Raw genomic sequence first — 6,452 nt, 5'->3', positions numbered from 1 at the left:
GATCTCAGGATAAATCCTGAGATTTCACTGACCTTATCAGACCCAAAAGCTACAATTCTTGTTGTATAGGTTCTGCTTTACCTTGGTCTTAACCATCCAGCAGGGAAGTATGAAAACGAAATACAAGAAATAAAGCCATGCTGTTATGTTAGCTGTAGAGGACTCAGGTCAACAATTTCTGACATTGCTAGTCAAGCAGAAGACCCAATACTATTATGGGCTATTGGATTCTTTTAGAATATTTTGCTGAGTTTACACACTTACAATATTCAAATAATGGAACTTAACAAAAAAAGGGGATACAGATGAATGTCCATTTTGTATCTGTGTATTCAAAGTGGTTAGGATAGATATATAGTTACATTCTCTTAATTAATAGAGGGATTTATTCTAATGGTGTTTGTAAATAGGATATCATGTCCACATCTTGTACAGCAATTAACCACTAGTAAGAATGTATGCAATGTGTTAATTTTTGAAACTGTCCTACCACTTTGGTTTGAAACTGTCTCATTGCTATTTGTTTCTCAATAAAATTAGGGGGAAAAAAAAAAGTACTGTAGTCCAGGATGAGAAAGTTGCAAGCATTGATAGGAACATTACGTTTTTCTTTTTTCTTTTCTTTTCTTTCTTTCTTTTTTTTTTTTTTTTTTTACCTGTGCTATGGGTGTTCCAACTCAGGACTTTTGCACTTGCCAAGCAGGTGCTTATGCTGCTGAGCTGTCTTCCTAGCCCTAAAATAAGTATATTCACTAACTGTCTTGAGGTCTTTCCTATCATTTCAAGTTTCATTACTTTTTGAAAATATTTTGTAATTTTATTTTATCGGGGTTGGTTTGTTTTTTGAGACAAGGTCTCTCCCTCTGTAGTCCAGGTTGGCCTTGAACTCAATGTATAGCTTAGCCTGGCCTCAAACTTAAAGTTATCCTCCTGCCTCAGTCTCCTGATTGCTGAGATTACAGGAATGTGACAGACACCATGCTAGGCTTATAATGTTTTTAGATCGAAATTATATTAATTGTAGGGGCCGGGGAAATGGCTCAGTGGGATAAGTGCTTCCCTGTCAAGCACAAGGGCCTGAGTTCAATCCCTGGTTAAAAAAAAAAAAAAAAAAAAAAAAAAAAATTAATTGTAAATTTGAGCATTTTGATTCCTTCAAGAAAAATGCAGGGGCTGGTGAGATGGCTCAGTGGAATAAGCACTTCCCTGGCAAGTGCAAGGGCCTGAGTTCAATCCCTGGTTCTACCGGAAAAAAAAAAAAAGAAAAAGAAAAAGAAGAATACAATGAGGAGCTATGCCATTGCATAGTTGTATAGCATCTGGCTAGTGTGAATCGAATCTGTTCATCTGTGTGCATACCTGGTACATGAACATACACACATTAAGAATTTAAATAAAGGGAAAATCAAGACAAAAGCATGTAGTTCCTAGTCATAAAACAATGGTGACTTTCAAAGTAACAGACCTCTATATCAGTTGCCTTAATAGTTCGTTATTCATGAGATCTCTTTATTTCCATGGAAACACTGAGGTCATATTAATATTTAATTACACTGACTAGAGTTTACAGTTCCATAGTTTAAACTGTCGTGGTAAGCACAGAAGCTAGTAAACCTTTACTCATTTACATTTTAAACAAAGTAAATCAGGTATGGTGACATATACCTGTCAGCAATTCCAGATGAGGCAAGAGGGTTGCAAGTTCAAGCCTAGCCTGAGCCATTTAATAAGGCCCTGCTCAAAATAAAATATAAGGGCCGAAGAATGTAATTTAGTGTGAAGTCTGTGGGTTCAGTCCCCAGTGTGAATGAATTAATAAATGAAAAAGTTAAAAGAATTATAAATTTCACTTGAGTATCTTTTTCTTTTTTTTTACATGTCACATTTTATCACTTTCACTTTCAAAACCAAGCTACAAAGTATTCTTTTTACAGCTGATTCCCTGAATGTTCATCCCATCCCAAAACAAATCTGACAAGGACACATGAACTGCCCATAGGACAGGCCTACTGGATCTTTTATGCAGTTCAACATAGAAGGTGATACCAAGTAAGATAAATGAAGTGATAAATGAAGTTCCAGTTTGGACACCTCCGTTCCCCAGCCCCATATCCTGATCCAGCGGCTGCCAAAAACAATAAATTGAATAGGGTGCTTGGTCATGGGGAAAGCGGCTGTGGTTGGCCTGACAGGTGGGGGAAGGGAAAGGTTTCACTTCTTCACAATCTGAATGACATCCTTGTCCTCCAATGTATGGTCCTTACTTTCTGAGGATTGTGTTTCAGAGAGAGGCCCCAAACTAGAGTGTATGTAAATTCTTTGATAAGATTTTTGTGAATCTTCATGCAGAAATCCTCCACTGTGGTCCTGGAGTAAGGCAGGACCATAGGAGATGTGTAATCTGGTAACTGCCCTTTGGGTTTGGTATAGATTCTCACTAGTTTCAGATAGTCCCAGATCTTCTCCAATAAGTCATCAAAATTCCAGTGGTGATGGGCAGAGATTGGCACACAATGTGGCACCTTATAGATGAGGTCCAATTCCTCAATAGAGATCTGATCAATCTTGTTTAATACATAGATACAAGGGATATATACTCTTTCCTTCCACCACATCAATGAAGTCATCAGCTGTGGCATCACTATGCAAAGTTACATCAGCATTATGAATTTTGTATTCAGCAAGAATGTGCTTCACAGTTTCAGCATCTAGCTCACTCTGAAGGCAAGTGGCTATGAGATTAATGCCTCTCTTGTCTTTTTTTTTTTTTAATTTTATTTATTTGTGTGTGGGGGGGGGGGGTGGTCAGCTCAGCCCACCAGGGGACGGGGCTGGCTGGCATGTGGTGCTGGAGGATTGAACTGTGGTCCCTGTGCTTTGCTAAGCTTGTTTGTTCTAAGTAGGTGCTTTAGACCACTGAGCCATCTCACCAGCCCCTTTCTCTTGTCTTCTTAAAGCCAATGTTAGGAGGTTTGCTATTCAAGCAAATACCAAAGGCTTCCAGCTCATTTTCAGTTATCTTCTTGTGTCCCAAGGGTTTCAAGACATCCTGAACAATCAGGATCAAGTTACATGTACAGGCCACTGCAATGACTTGACAACCTCTACCTTTCCTATCCTTGGCATCTTCAATGATATCTGGGAGATCGAGGAGCTAGACCTTACAGCTTTGTACCTGGTGATGCCAGGCACAGTAATCAGAGTAGTAAACTCATAGGCTGCCACTTCAGAATACACTCCTGTCAGGTTACTCACCAGTGTTGACTTCCCCACAGATGGAAAACCCACAAACCCAATTCAAGTATCGCCTGTCTTGGCCACATCAAAACCTTCTCGTGGTCCACCATCACCACCACCTTTTGGCATAATGTGTTCTCTACAAAGCTTAGCAAGGCGAGCCTTAAGCAGCCCTAGGTGATGTGCTATGGCCTTGTTCTTTTGAGTCCAATCCGTCTCAGCTTTGATCTCCACAATCTTGGCTAAAGTGCTGCTCATGGTGGTGAGTCCAGGGGTACTCAGTAGCCTCTATCCTACCTGTCTCCCCTCACACACCACACCGCCAACAAACCACAGCCCTGTATACCTTTAACTGTGTACTAATTATCTTTAATTTCACCTAAGCCTATCCTACAATTTTAGATGCAATTCCTCTAATTTTGTCAACCCTTCAGTTAAATGTATTTTCATAGGAAGTTAAGTATTAACAGAAAATATATCCATGGATTCTGATATGTAGTGTGTGAGATATTTGAAGTCACTGTGTGTAATAGGAGGAGCAGCAAACCAGTTCTGTCACTCAGCTGAGTGGCCTTGAGAGAATCATTGTTCTTCTGTGTTTCTCCCTGTCTTAATCTGTAACCTGAAGGCACAGACTAATGTAACATCCTTCCTCTGTAGCCTGAGGAAGACTAATGTAACATCCCTCTATACTTCAGAATGTTAAGGTTCCCAGAAATGACCTGATTCTATAGAGCCCACAATTTATGAGAGCTACCTATATGAGCACTTATCAGTACAGACATGTAGATCAAAGACAAAGCTATTAAATGGGACAAATTATTCACAAAGGTCTGGGGCTGTGGAGATGGCTCAGTGGAATAAGTGCTTCCCTGGCTAGCACAAGGGCCTGAGTTCAACCCCTGGTTCCATCAAAAAAATAAATAAAAGGCTTTAAAGCATTAAAAAAAAAAAAAAAGGTCTGATACAGATTTTAGAAATAGGAAATCTATTTTCTCTTTTTTCTGGATCATTAGATTTCTTGATCACAAGTTTTATATGTTCTATTTCTATTTGATCATCATAATTTTCAGAATGCAAGGGGCAAAATGAACTGATTTATTGATGACTATTTATGCATTGTGTTTTTACATAATTATCTTTCAGTCTTTACAACATTATAGGCTGGGGAGACAGCTCGACAGTCTAAGTGCCTGCCTGGCGAGTGCAAGGACCAGGGTTCGATCCCCAGTACCGCCTGGCACTGCCTGATACTTTACGCTGTGCTGGCCCTGGAACCTGGGCATGCTGTACCAGCCACTGAAACCAGGCATGGTAATGCATGTCTGTAGGCCCAGTGCTGGGGAAGCTGAGACAGGAGGATCACTACAAGTCAAGCTGCATAGTGAGACCCTGTATCAAATAAAGAAATAAAAGATTTTAAAAATCATTTTTTTAATGTTGGGAACAGCAGTTACTATTCTCATTGAATAAATGAGAAACAGAAGCCAGGAATAGTGATATATGCCTGTAGTCCCAACCCCAGGAAGACAGAAGCAGGAGTATCCCTTAAGGGAAGAACTTTGAGGCTAGCCTGGGCAGTATAGTAAGACCCTATCGAATTAAATCTGTAAGAAAGTAATTCAGTCAATTGCCATTAAACATTTGAAGATATAATTTAGTATCACTTTGAACTTCAATATGAACTGATCTTTCTCTTCTTTTCTATTGGTATTTGCTAGCTATCTGTATTAGTATTTTCTTACCTGTTGATTAGACCCCTAGAGTTTATAGAGTAACTGCAGAGAGAACCAAGAATCATTGTTTTAAATATCTTACATATGTAGATAACTGTTAAAAGCCATTAATAAAAAGATATGTTAATTTTAAAGTATTCCTAGCTTTATAGAATTTGCCTTTTTTTGTTTAAAGTATCTCAAAAATTGTCTTTACATGCAGTACTTGGATTGTACCTGAGTCCTTGCACTTGCGAAGCAGTTGCTTAGACTGCTGAGCTATTGCCCTAGTCCCTCAGAGAAATGTTTTGAATTGGGTACAGTGGTGTACACCTCTAATCCAGCACTCTGGAGGCTGAGGCAGGAGGATCACCATGACTTTGAGGTCAGCCTGGGCTACTTAATTTAAAACCACCCTGAATTACATAGCAAAAAACCTGTCTCGAAACAACAACAAAAACCAAAACAGTTTTAATATGTAGAGGACCTTTGTGAGTAGTCACTTGGTTTTTTTGTTTGTTTGTTTTTTAATATCAGGAATCAAACTCACAACCTCATGCTTTCCAGGCAGGCACTGTGCCACTGAGTTATATCCATGACGCATCACATGTATTTTTTTTGGGGGGGGTGGAGGTTGAATGAGGATAGAGTTTACTTTTTTATTTTATTTTTTTTACAGAAAAAAATTTTTACTGAACACTAGAGCTGCATAACAGACACTGCTCAGCAATATATTCACAACTGTACATGATTTTCTTGTTTCTATGCACATGGATTTAACATGCATTAGTGAATTAACATTGGTCTCAATGATAATATTCATCTTAAAAAGTTACTGAGATTAAACTATAGGGCCAAATAATAAAGAGAAGTTAAATAACCAAATGTTATGTGAAAGACTGAAAATATGTAAAACATCTTAATATTTTGCCAGGCTAAAATTTTACTCTTTGTATTATTTCACTTTCACAATGATTCAGCAAGGTGTGAATTTATGCTGCTTGGTGCTCAGAATACACTTTGGACCAGAAGAGTCAAAATTTCCATTTGAAAAATGACTTTTCATTTGGAAATTTGTTAGCCATTGCTTCCTCAATATTTCTACTCATATACCTTGCTTTTTTCCAGATTTTTTTATTATCTATACATTGGAGACTTTGTCTTCTATATTTCTTTTCTTTTTTAAAAAAGATTTAAACTTTCTGAATTTAATTGAACTTATAATACCACATTTCCAAGAAAAATGAATCTTTTGCACAAGAAATTTGAATAAAATCATACCAAGATATACAAAAATGAAATTGCCCAAAACTTCTTATAAAGAAAAAAATCATTAAAGCATATGCATAAAAAATTAGCTATGGAAGAACAAAATTAAATAACATTCCACATTATAAAGAAAAAAAAATACCAAGTGTGTAAGAAACTAGACTAATTAAAGGACCGAAAGAAAAAAAAAAGATCTGTCCTCTTTGATTTTTTTTTTTTTTTTTGGTGGAA

At 37.6% G+C, this 6,452-nt stretch overlaps 1 pseudogene; it reads right to left on the bottom strand.

The window, feature by feature from the left end:
• Positions 1-2,153: 2,153 nt before the first annotated feature.
• LOC101576567 lies at positions 2,154-3,495 on the bottom strand (annotated as a pseudogene).
• Between the last annotated feature and the right edge of the window lie 2,957 nt (positions 3,496-6,452).

The sequence above is a fragment of the Octodon degus genome, unplaced genomic scaffold (genome assembly GCF_000260255.1).
Source record: "Octodon degus isolate 3935 unplaced genomic scaffold, OctDeg1.0 scaffold00016, whole genome shotgun sequence".
NCBI classification, from domain to species: Eukaryota; Metazoa; Chordata; class Mammalia; order Rodentia; family Octodontidae; genus Octodon; species Octodon degus.
This window is presented reverse-complemented; position numbering and strand designations above follow the sequence as displayed.